The following is a 12,789-nucleotide window of genomic DNA, read 5'->3' as shown; positions in this document are numbered from 1 at the left end:
TTGGGTAATACTTCTTTGGAAATAATTCAATTTTTATCAAATTTTCATGATTTTAGTAAAAAAAAACGGCAATTTTTGCTGTATATTCATCCAATTTAAAAAAAATTTCATTGGTGATTTGTTTATAAAAATTGGCACAAGTAATCTTCATACATAATCAAGCCAAATGTCATTTTTAAAAAGAGAGGTCTATGAACTCGTTTTCAAGATAAATTAGTTTGAATGTCAAAATCAGTCGAAAAATGCATCTTTTCCGACCTGATCTGTCACAGTTTGACGTCGCGAAAAGTATCATTTTACGTTAGCGACGTCATTACCTCCCCCGTAACTGTATCGTATGCCCTGAAAGAACTGTTCATAAACTTGTAATCATATTGCCAGGAACACTTATTTGAAACTTTAGACAACAAAATTACAATGTAGAAAAAAATAAAAGAAACATTTTAGTTTTGCATCTGATAAACAATTACACTTCATTGATTTGAATGTGTTGATTTTCTACAAAACTCATAAGACAAAAGTCATGATAATATATTATTCAGCATCAACCAATCATTAATAAACAATTAATCATAATATAAACATTGTAATACGCAGTGAGTCATTTCAGACATCGATCACTCTATATGTCTTCTAATCTACAATCATAGTACATTCAATAGTTCAAAACATCAAGAGATTATGGACTGGAGAGTTGCATGGCCTTTTTGGATTTTTAATAATGCAAACAGGTTTGTTGTTCCTATTCTTATTTCTGTCTATTTAAGCATTGTATTTTTACCTTATTGTAACTTTTAGCTATATACTTTACGCACTCTGCATTTATCAGTAATGTTACAATATATTTTATCTTAATTTGATGCTATCATAATCTCAGTGCGCAAAGTTCCCGAAATAACCTTCATCTGGTACATGTATTAGAGCTCTGATACTGTACGATCTAGACTAAAAGTTTGGGAAGTGGGAAGCCAAAAATGCAATTCTCTTGGGAGAATCAATTCAAGACTGTTATATAGCAATATTGATCTTAGTATACGGTATTTGTGACGACCTCCTAAGCAAATTGATTTTGTCTTGTAAATATAAATATGCGTCTGCTTAGGAAACTTCATTAATTGTTGTCTGAACTGATATGTCAAAAATGCATTTACTTGTTCAATCCGTACTGACAGGATTCAACAACATAAACATGCACTTTTTGGCATTTAACCCAACATACCGATTTTCAGAACAACTTTTAGTTTGAAATAGAAAAGTATATTGTATCACAGATTTGTTTATCACCTCTTGTTAAATTGCATACAATAAAATGGAATATAGGATTGCGTTTCATGCTGACCCGGTTTAACTTTTGTCCTGAATATGATTTAAATCCCACTGGACGATGACAAAATCTACATTATGTTAATGATTTATATTGAGAAATCCTTCTACTTCCCTGGTCAAAATTCCTCTTTTCTTTTCTTTGCAGACAGTCACTCATTTATAAATGAAAATTTATATTTTGTTAGCATTTTATATCATCTGTGTTTTTCTAACTGGTGTTGTCGCAAAATTTCATACTCGTGTAAAAAAGCCGGTACAATTAGATCTAATAGCAAGTGCCTGGCATTATATACATGGTAAACTATAGGAAAAATTTATATGTTATTACAATTCATGTACCCATAATATGAGAATAGCGTCCGCATTTCATTCAATACAAATCATCCACGTTTTTCAACCCTTACATAATTTTTAGGTCCACGGTTTATGAGACAGCAACCTAAACCAATTGAAAATTAAGTTCTCACATAGTTACGGTCTTCATCGATATAATTTGTAAGCGCAATACAAAAAGCTGTCAAAAATTGTTTAAAGCCTATTTTTTATTTATTTTTTTAACTGTGTCCACTAATAGTTTTGCTAGCGGATTCTTATATAGAAAGATTTTTTTTTACTTTGTTCCAACTAAATAATGATGTACCGATCGCGAGAGAGTTTATGAGTACCAAATTATATTCTTTCACACAAAAAAAAACACAAAAAAAAAACCACAGAATTCACACGTCTTGTATTTTGCTAAAAGGTGGAATGGTCAACCAAGTCTAAAAGCCTTTGACGTACAATCGGGATCGGTAACAGCAGAAATTTATTTTAATTGCGGACGTCTGGGTACAAATTTTGGATTAAGCAAAATATTAGGCGAGTAAAAATACTTTAACATGTTTTACTCAATATGAAAATGATATACCTACCTCTGAATGTATATTATATTTTTTTGCTGGTGTTTGTTTTCTCTGTACCGATTAACTACGTTGTCAGACTTTCTCATTTAAAAATAAATTTGCTACACATCATGATATTCAATATCATATGTATCTCAATACTATAGAAACAGAAAAGTCTTTCTGATTTAATGTAAAGGGCCATGAAAATACCTGGGTTTTAAATTTCAGTGTCAACTCATATACAAATACCATTCTCACGAAGAAAGCAGTAAACCTCTTTATTTTGAAATTGTTTAAAAACATCATCACATAAAAATTATTTATTTTTCATGATTAAAACTTTATAGGGTGTAAATTTGCAATGTGGTGATACATAAGTGTTTCTTTGTGAAAGTGTTTTTCTGCGTGTGGTGTATATAATTAAAAGAAATAAATAATTTTCTGTTTTGTATTTATAACTGATAAAAGAAAAAATCTTTTCAATATTGGTTAAGGTCGCGGTCCTTTAAAATATTCAAAAGTCAAACTATTTAATGATTGCAATTAAAGTGGTTTAATTTATAATTTCATTCGGTGAAATTTACGATAAATAATGGCAAAGTCTGCGTGTCAAAAAGCAATTTAAGGCTGATTCATTATTATATTCAACATTTTAAAACTTTGGTTTGGTCTGACATCTTAATCAATCGGGTAAGCCTTTTTTCTTTATTTAGTGAACAGCATGTACGAGTAAAATGTAGACCGAACGTTGTTGTAAATATGCCGTTTGCATGTACTTGCTAACAACAAATATTTCCAAAAGAACACCTTTTCAAAGAAAAACGTTATTTTAAATTATGCATTGTATTAATGCGTATTTCATTGTTTTGGAATGTATCATATATCGTAGCTTTATTATTAAAAATCAAATTGCATAGGGAAAAATCCAGGAACATAAATGTAGCTCTTTTAACAAGCGGTGTACCGACAGCCTAGGGAAATGGATACATACTTGTCATTGAAAAGTTTTTTCTCTAAATAAAAAAATATAGACGCAACAAAATTTCTAAACTTTCGACATACTACAACCAGTTAAGGGAAATCCAAGGTGTGAAATTTATTTCCATTCTATTAATATAAAACTTTGCAATCGGCAGGCAGTTACATAACTTGATTATTTGTTGGTTGGTTATTTTCAGTGGAAAGTATTTCAGGAATGCTGAGAACTGCAACAATTTTACATTGTAAAAACAAAGCAATTTGTTAGGTTTCCAAATAAGGCCAGGTAGACTGGTCTGAAGGTTGTGAAATATGGCGTGACACTAAAAATAGAGGATGTTGTATTCCACATTAGGGGTAGAGATAACAGGTCACGTACGGACCCATATACTCCATGTAGAGAACTCCTTTGTATAGATATAACTATTTTCAGAGATTACAATTGTAACAAGTTTTCTAAAAGACGTAATTATGACAATATTATAAAAAAATGTGTCGAATTGATAATAAATATTTGTAGTAAAATACTTTTATTCATGTTTATAAGTTTTGTAACAAATTCCTAATTTAAAAATTCATTATTGGAACATGTTTTGTCTCATGTCATATGTTAAGAATGTCGTGCTTATTTAATAGCACGTCTCGATTCCTCTCGCAATGAATGAAAACAAAAAAAATTTAAAAGGGGTCTTATCAAGTCAATTACAATCATCTAGTTAATAAACAAATATATAAAACTTTATTTAGTTAAAAGCCAGTTAATAATTGTAATAAAGAACAACTGATATGAATAAATAAAACAAAGATAATGTGGCTATTTGAGCAAAAGGTGTCAAATGTTAATGCTAATTCTCACGCTATGTACACAAAGATTTATCGTTAATTTATATGCCTTTCCTAAATTTATTTAGTTAATATCCACAGTTATTTAACTCATTTCGTGTCAAATTCTGTCACGTGACATTCCAAGTGCTTGTGAACATGCAATATTTTACTACTTACTTAACTTTTTTCTTGTAGATTTTTCAAATGATGGTACACGAAGTGACCCTGTAGTTTACAAACAAATCGTAAAAAGGGAGTTGACATAATTTTGTGAAGTCTTAAAAAAAAACCCGATTGTATATAGTTAAATGAAGGATGTAAAAAGGAAAACTATGAATATATTCAAAGAAACACAAGATATTAAACAAACTAAGCCAAATGAAAAATAGTATGAATAGTGCTACTTTGAATAATACAGTACAGGATTGAATGCTATTCATGATTCAAAATTAATTGTGTCCGTTTTCTTTGTGACATTTTGCCTGTGTTGCTTTACTAAGTTATACTGGATACAATGCAGTGATAAAAAATATGAGTTTCAATAGACGTTTGGACAATTTCCTTGTGTTGCTTTACTGAATTATACGGAATACAATACAGTTATTCAAAACTATGAATGTCAATTTACTTTCTGAGATCTTCTTTCTTGTTGCCTTACTGCTGGGGATGTATGCATGTAAAGTTTCCAGTCACTTTGTTGTCACAGCACCAAAACAAACTAATCATGGTAATATAACTTCTACAGAAATATTGATACTGATTTCTTGCATTTTTTTTGTAATCTCTTTCGGAATTTATTAATGGGTATGTTAACGCATTTATCGACACGAAAAAAAGGAAGTCTGCCTACATCCTAATCGACGTCGTAGGCTGTAAAAATATCTGAAAGCTGTCTGAAGATAGTCCTAATAAGAGTGGATTGTCCTAAGTGATGATATGTTGCATGTAAAAAATACAGGACAATTTTGTTCACGTTAAAACAGTGTAATCAATTCTGTCATATGCTCTTTTCATGACAATAAATTTTAACAACTCCTTATTTATTCCTTTTCTTTTAACATGAATTCATCTAGACATGTTTTACATATACGCCTATACGATAATTTCATGGGAATACATTTAAAGGACAATACATATTTCACAAAGTTGCTGTTGACAGGATCCAAAGTCTTAGTTTCATTACAATATCTAGTGTAATAATTCTTTAAAAGTATGAAAACATAAAGTGAAGCAAAACAAATGTTTCTTCAATATCATTGTAAACTACTAAGTTCATGAGCCAGAGACCATCTTGAGACGTGTATTTTCATGTCCTAGATTTACAACAGATTTTAGGATTTACCCTAACTTACGGAACTTTCAAAAACATCATTTAGAACTGATATATGACATTAGACCATCTTATGCCATGTTTTAGTCCTTCAAAGACCATGAACCTGGACGTCTCTTTTTAGTCGTACATAAAATCAAGAATTCAACAATAAATAAAATCCTAAATGAGAGGAGTTCTGCAAGATTTAAGTTGAGAAAACGTATTATAACACACAAAACTATTTTTCAAGTACAGTGTTCATGATGTGTTTTCTTTTGAGAAATATAAATCTTTCAATTTTTCCATTTATCTTTTTTTATTTACAGGTCTAACATGCTGGACATGTCCAGAGATGTACAGTAATCAAGACTGCAATGATTGGGCCCCAGATATTCCCTGTTCGCAAAGTAGGTATTCACAGATCAATAAGCCCAATCAGCAAATTACTTATTGAATGTAAGAAAATAGCGAATGCTATACGTTCAGATTGTGTATGCAATAATTAATACTGTTATTCTCTTTCTATGTTGAGCATGATAATGACAATGAAGGTCACAGCTATTTTTTTTTTATTTAACAAACGCCTTGTATCATAATTCAATTTGATTCAAACAGTCTGAATAAATCATTTTTAAAACTAAGATAAAATTGATAGAATGTTATATTTTGCAGACACGATAAAAAAAAAAAGCAGCATTTTGATTAATAATTTATGAAACTTAAAAAGTTGTGAACTGAAACAAAAAAACATAATTTCAGCGATAATATTTTATGTAAGGAAAAGTATGCATGGTCAGCACTAACTTTACCACATTCCTCTCTTGTTAATATTTGTTCAGTCATATTCAAATATGTTTATACTATACATGTACAAGCAGATCATTATGGTATAATGCGAAACTATTATAGTTTTCGTCGCCATTTTATGTAAACAAACTGGTATGCTACAAATTTAGTCAGAATTAAGAATTAACAGGACAAATTGTGTATCCTTTAGAATGAATCAAGTACAATTTGGGTTGAATTAGATATTTTATACAATAGCTTTTCAAGAAATTATGATGGAGCCACTTCTTACCTATCAGAAAAATCTTCAAAACAAAAAATTATCTGCTGTTTTTCTCTCATAACATTATAGTATAATTATATTATTTCGACTGATTTCATTCGGTATGATGCTATACCCGTCATGAAGGAGGACGTTTTTTCAGTGTCAACATTTGATGAAATTACACATGAAATTATTCTACTTATCATAAGATTGCGTTACGCACACTGACTAATTTTGCTTTAATTTTTTTAAGTTATATGTAAACGATTGAACAAATTGTTTATTGTTTTCTTCACATTTGTTACAGTATCTTACTTGACATAAGGTTTATTTATGTTTATTTATTTGCAGATAAAACTACATGTGCAACAATTCATAGATTCAATACAAGTAGCAACGTCAGCATAAGAGTAACCAAAACATGTGTGTTTCCATTCGAATGTGATAAGACAGTCGTTGGGTGCATAACAAATGGTGGCTCCACGGTACGATATATCGAATATGAAGGATTGATTAATTGATTGATTGATTGATTGATTGATTGATTGATTTTTGTCGTTTTCATAAACGGTCCATTGAGACATTTTTCAGAACGAGAACACATTAAATTTAATAGACAAGGTCGACAGAAGGGGTCGTCTAGTATATAGGGCTAGATGTTTTACTGCTTCTGGGAAAGAGGTTATGTTGGAAGGAACAAGAACTTTTTACGACAGGTTTTTTAAGGACCACTGAAAGGGTTAACGTTGCCTTAGATGTTTTATTTAAAAAGCTATGAATTTTACTCTTAATTTAAAAAATAAACTGTTAATACGCCTCTTATAAAAATTTCAATCACCGTTGATAATTGCTTATTACATTTGATATTTATTGATAGTTGGTTGTGATCAAAGTAGCCCAAAACACGGTCACCAATAATCAATCAATCATGTCTATTAAGACTATATACGTTGCCCTCTAGATATCTTTTAATAATTTGCGTTGTTGAGTTGTTGGTCATTGATGCAAATCCACATATATTTTATTTATGAATACTAAATACAATAGATACACAAAACACAGATTGTTATTGAATTGAAAAATTGTAGAATTTAACTGGTTCAAAAATATGCTGAAACTCGAGTCACTAATTATAACTGTACAAGCGTTAACAAAAACATTCGTTTGCTGTCTTTAACGCGCGCGTAACCCCAAGGGTTGACAGGGGTGTAGAATATAGCCACATTGACATTAAAATCATGATAAAGAGGGCGTTCTTTTGGATGTGCGGGTGTATACGCAGCTACGTCCAGTCCTAATTGAAACGTAAAATCTTGATGCATCGTGTCGGAAGCCAGCCACGCTCTCTGTGTGTTACTCCTTGAGAGGCCCATAGGTGGAATCAAGCTCGGCACAACTTTTGCCCCTGTCCAACATAGTATAATACCCTCTTTTTTACATGCTACCCTGAATTTCCATCCATCGATCACGTTCGACTCACTTTACATTTTCGACTATTTGTTAATCCGTCTTGATTATACATATACATGCAATATTTGCCATTAGACGTTAAGCACACACATAAATTCATGCTTGTCTACCAATGTGATGCTTGTCTACCAATGTGATGCTTGTCTACCAATGTGATGCTTGTCTACCAATGTGAACCCGATCATGATTTAATCATTAATTTTGCGCACTAACTGCTTTTGCAGCAGCGGTCCAATTTGAGCTAGGACAAATCACTGAGTTTCATTGTCTGTCCGTTTTTAAATTTGTAATAACCTAGTCTAAAACCAACAGGACTTTTGTTACTAATAATACACGCGTAAGGAGTCATTCTTCCAAAATTGTTTCTATACGCAATACATATGACCATCATTAATTAGAACAGAAGGATAAATCAATTCAAAAATATGAAAAAAATGATTGATTTAAATATATAATCCTCTGGAGTAAGAATGTTGGTTTCTTATTATAGCCGCCCTTTAAAAAATCCCCGGTCCCTAAAAAAATGTTTTAAAAGAAGGAAAACAAATATGAAAATTTGCGATATAATCTATAAAGGGCCAATACTTTTGGGATAAAATATACATTATAAAAATGACTCTTTTTAAGACTTAAATGTGAAGCCCTAAACTACCATCAAACGTTCACTGTAAAAAAAGTAACCATTACTTAAAAAAGCATTTTAGCATCCATACATTAATGATACATTATAGGGCTTATAATTGACACATAAACACGTTTCCGGTTAAACTAACACAATAAACAAACAAACAAACAAACAAACAAACAAACAAACAAACAAACAAACAAACAAACAAACAAGATCGTTCATTTTCCTGAAGAAAAAATGTTTTCCTATGTCAAAAAACCCAGAATGCTGGATTTGTTGATTGACAAAATATAGGTTGTGTTAGTTAGCGAAGACAAAAAGTCAAACATCAGTCCACCAAAAAAAATTCCAGAAATCAAATGTTGTTTTACTATTTCTATAGCTCATGGTAATTTTAAATTATTTTGCGTGACTTGCCGTGAAAGATATGTTGTTATGGCAGAGCAGAGCAGTTTGATTTCTGAAACTTCAGATTTCTTGTATAAATTTTTACTTATATTTGTGTTGCTTTTCATATGACCGCACTTTTTTTCAGTTCGTATGATATCGGCGTGTCAGAGTAGGCTCCACGTACCTGTTTCTTTGTTGTCATCATTTGTATTTCCATAAACTCCGGGTTTTTTTTTCACTAACAGCAGGATAGGCCCAATGAATGTAACACACAATTTGTGTTGCGAAAATGAAGTGTTGATTTTATGGATTGAAAATTCACTCATTTTAATTATATTCAAAGTAGAATAGTCTCTTATATTTTTCTTGGTCAGAATTATGTAAAATTTTGCAAAGCTCTCAATTTACAAACTATAATGTGCTTATGGGATTGATTATCAAATGTTTACATAGATAACTATTTCCAGCTTATTTGTGTTTACATTTGATTTTAATATGGTCTTTCAACGTTTCTCTTTTGAAATGTAAAAACCGTATCTTCTTATATTGTACTGGAATGAAATATCCCGCATAACCGTGCAATTTGATTGGTTACATTGACAGGGGATATGAGTCCATATCCCATGTGTACAACAACGAAGATCAAAATGGTAATTAATGTTGAAATCAGGTTACTCTATAATATAATTGTTATATTCGGGATTCACAGGGAATATGGACAGATCAGGGGATATAAAATACTGACATGGAACACGATTCCTTATCCCACGTGAAGATCCAACTAACATATAATGTACAGAGTGAGCCTTTATAAAGGAAATGTATAATTAATTCAATATTGGTTCTTCTTTTAGGAATGTACCTCCTGTTGCACTGAGTCATATTGTAACAAACACATTCCAACAGACGACCGATCTGCCAGTCAGCTGACATCAAACTCCATATCGTCTGCACCATCTTTACCGCGGAATTCAGGGCTATATTTTACAATTATTTACTGCTTATCTTTGTTTAAATGTATTTAATGATCGATAAATATATCATTTGTACCGGGTAAAGAATTTATAAACGTGCAATATATTGTCTTGATTGTTATCAAATTTTAATTGTGTTTGGACTAATGAACAGTGCGTCTTGGTAACAAATTTAAATGTCTTATTATAGAATTGTACAGATATAAAGTATGTAAATATAAAGTATAGATTATTTGGTCATGTGTTATTTTTGTAAAACAAACAACAACAATAATAGGTAACGGTTGCTGTATCATGGAGATCAAATACTTTATCCTAAGTATATTTGCGTAACGAGAGAGTACCCAAATTGCACCTATTTTGACAGTTTTTTCAACTACGTTTATTTATGATCCAGACAAAAGTTTCCATTCTCTGTTTATTTTTGTAGATGTATCCTTATTTACTATATAGTTCCACCAGTTTAGTTTTGAAATCATATTAAATCATAGAAAAATTGGTTTGAACCAACCTCCAAACGATCCATGCTTCTGTAATGAGGAGTACTGTACCCAAATTGCATCAATGCTTAAATCATATCCGTTAAAATCGAATAACTGATGTTTTGTTTCATTTCTCCAAATATTTAGAACAATTTGACAAAAGTCCATGCTTACTATTCATTTTTTAAGAAATGGATGCCTGAAGCATATTTTAATTGCTCATTTATAAAAGTTGACTTTTTGTTGACGTCGCATAGCGACGTATCCGTACATTTTTCCAGTGTGAATACTTCATCTGTTGATATATATGAACGTTTGTGTGTGTATTTAAATATATTTAGCTATGTCGACAGACGTGCATAACATCAATTAATAAAAATACAAATGGTTTAGTCTCTAATAAAGCTTGTAAGATTTCCACTACTTTTTTTTGCTAAATTGGTGAAATTTGGGTACTCAGTGCAATTTGTGTACTGTGACGCTATATGTACTCTGCAGTACGACATATGATCAATGATGTTTTAAAAATCATGATTTACGTAGTCGAAAGAAAGAGGTGGAGTAATTATCAAATTGAATGTAATTATTTCTCAGCAGGGTTATTTTGAATAGGTACGTAAATTAGATGGTAAAAATATTTTACTTTATTATTTACGGTTTATAAGACAAACTTATTTAAAGGGAAAATAGCCATTCTTCTTTTCGAATTATTTTTGCCGACTTGAAGAATATAACACAAAAGAGACAAACTACACTGGAAAGGTTCGTCTATATATATATAAAAAAAAACTAATCGATATTGCTGAAAAAATGAAGTCAAAGATGATACCATGGAAGCAATCAAAAATCATAAATCGAAAGAGGACATGCAACATCCTGGCCAAAAAAGTAAAAAATGAAAAGACAAATATGTCCAATAGATTAGACCGTTGGTTTTCCTGTTTGAATTGTTTTGCACTAGTAATTTTGGGGCCCTTTATAGCTTGCTGTTGGGTGTGAGCCAAGGCTCCGTGTTGAAGACCGTACTTTGACCTATAATTGTTTACTTTTTACACATTGTGACTTGGATGGATAGTTGTCTCATTGGCACTCATACCAAATCTTCTTATTTATATAAGATCTATATGGATAGAAATAACGCATAATTTCGAAAATTTTAATACATTATTATAAATACAATGTAGTAACACAGAAAACTTAAACAAAAGCAACACGAACCTCAGATAAACTACGAAAAGAATAGGCTTTTAAAAGGGTGGCATGATTTTTAATTTTCACCTGCAGCAGCGATTTAAGTGTTCACATAGATGAATTTTCCGATATCATGGATGCTGTATTTATTCTTCGTGGACATGAACCAGTTCACAAATAGCGTTATCAGTCTACCCTTAATAATATTCTTGGCAATTTGAAAGTAACAGAGAAATCGATTTATTTAGTGAAGAATAAATTAAGTCATTTGGTCTTTTTCTTTATTACCATGGCGTTGTTAGTTATTTTCGACTTATGAGTTTGAAGTGTCACTTTATTTCAATATTTCCTTCTATGCTAAACAACAATTAAAATGTAAACGATGGAGGCGGAAACGCTTGATCTTAACACATTTGTTTGGTGATCTCTAACCAGTTGAAGCAATATATGAGATAATAATTTGATTTAGAAGAAAGCAGAAGTAAGATCGTTAATTAGCTTGAACAATAATTCGTTGGCTTTATAAATTAAAACCACGAAGAGTAATCAAAGTTGCCTTTGATGAATTTCGCTATTCTGTATTGGTTCAAGCATTGATCAAATAAATAGAACGATAATTACAAAGTCACATGTATCTTGGTATGGTTTCTTAGACATTTCAGAGAGGTAAAAGGTTATGATAAATAAATCATTTACCAAGGGAGGTTCTCAAAAGTATCAAATTTTTACTTTTTCAATGGAGTGCAAAAAGGATGAGACAAATAAAAAAACGCTCTTGAAAAGTCTGCTCATCATGTAGCTTTAGTGTTGCATCCACTAAAGCCTTCTATTACCTTTTTAGGCGAAGGGGGCATCAAGTGTTACCCTTGACCGTCCGTCCTTCCGTCCGTCCCAAAAGTATTTTCTCATATTATAAGCAAGCTTGAGCGGTGGCATTCGTGTTCTCAGACACATTCTTCTTTTATTTTTTGATTGAACCTTTGGTAACTTGTTATTTTTTCTGTGATACTTATAATCCATGTTGAAAATAAGCTCTTCTTGAGATCAGATTACCCAATCATTTTTTTTTCAAACAAAGAAGAAACATGCTATTCCAAGTGTGTTACTTTAATGCCGATAACTCTTTCTTAATGAATTACTTATTTGATATACTCAAGTCCATCGCAATATTTGATAAAAGTGACCTAGACTAAGTGATCATTAAGACCAAGTTTATTTTTGGAGTGATATGATGTTTTCAAAGATAGAATTCTACAGTAATTCCCTAGTGGACTGGTT

The 12,789-nt window shown here is 31.1% G+C and overlaps 1 long non-coding RNA gene across 2 annotated transcripts; it reads left to right on the top strand.

Annotated features, from left to right (window-relative positions):
* Nucleotides 1–606: 606 nt before the first annotated feature.
* Nucleotides 607–5,732, top strand: LOC127728178 (uncharacterized). 2 transcript variants are annotated; one of them, XR_007994013.1, is made up of 3 exons: nucleotides 607–731; nucleotides 4,209–4,740; nucleotides 5,652–5,732. It is a non-coding gene; the product is annotated as an uncharacterized LOC127728178 (long non-coding RNA). The 2 variants fall into 2 exon arrangements; XR_007994014.1 differs by lacking the exon at nucleotides 607–731 and adding an exon at nucleotides 2,869–2,900.
* Nucleotides 5,733–12,789: the final 7,057 nt, after the last annotated feature.

Source organism: Mytilus californianus, unplaced genomic scaffold, assembly GCF_021869535.1.
Source record: "Mytilus californianus isolate M0D057914Y unplaced genomic scaffold, xbMytCali1.0.p SCAF_2, whole genome shotgun sequence".
Lineage (NCBI taxonomy): Eukaryota > Metazoa > Mollusca > Bivalvia > Mytilida > Mytilidae > Mytilus > Mytilus californianus.
The sequence above is the reverse complement of the archived record's forward strand: the minus strand, read 5'-3'. Positions and strand labels throughout refer to the sequence as shown.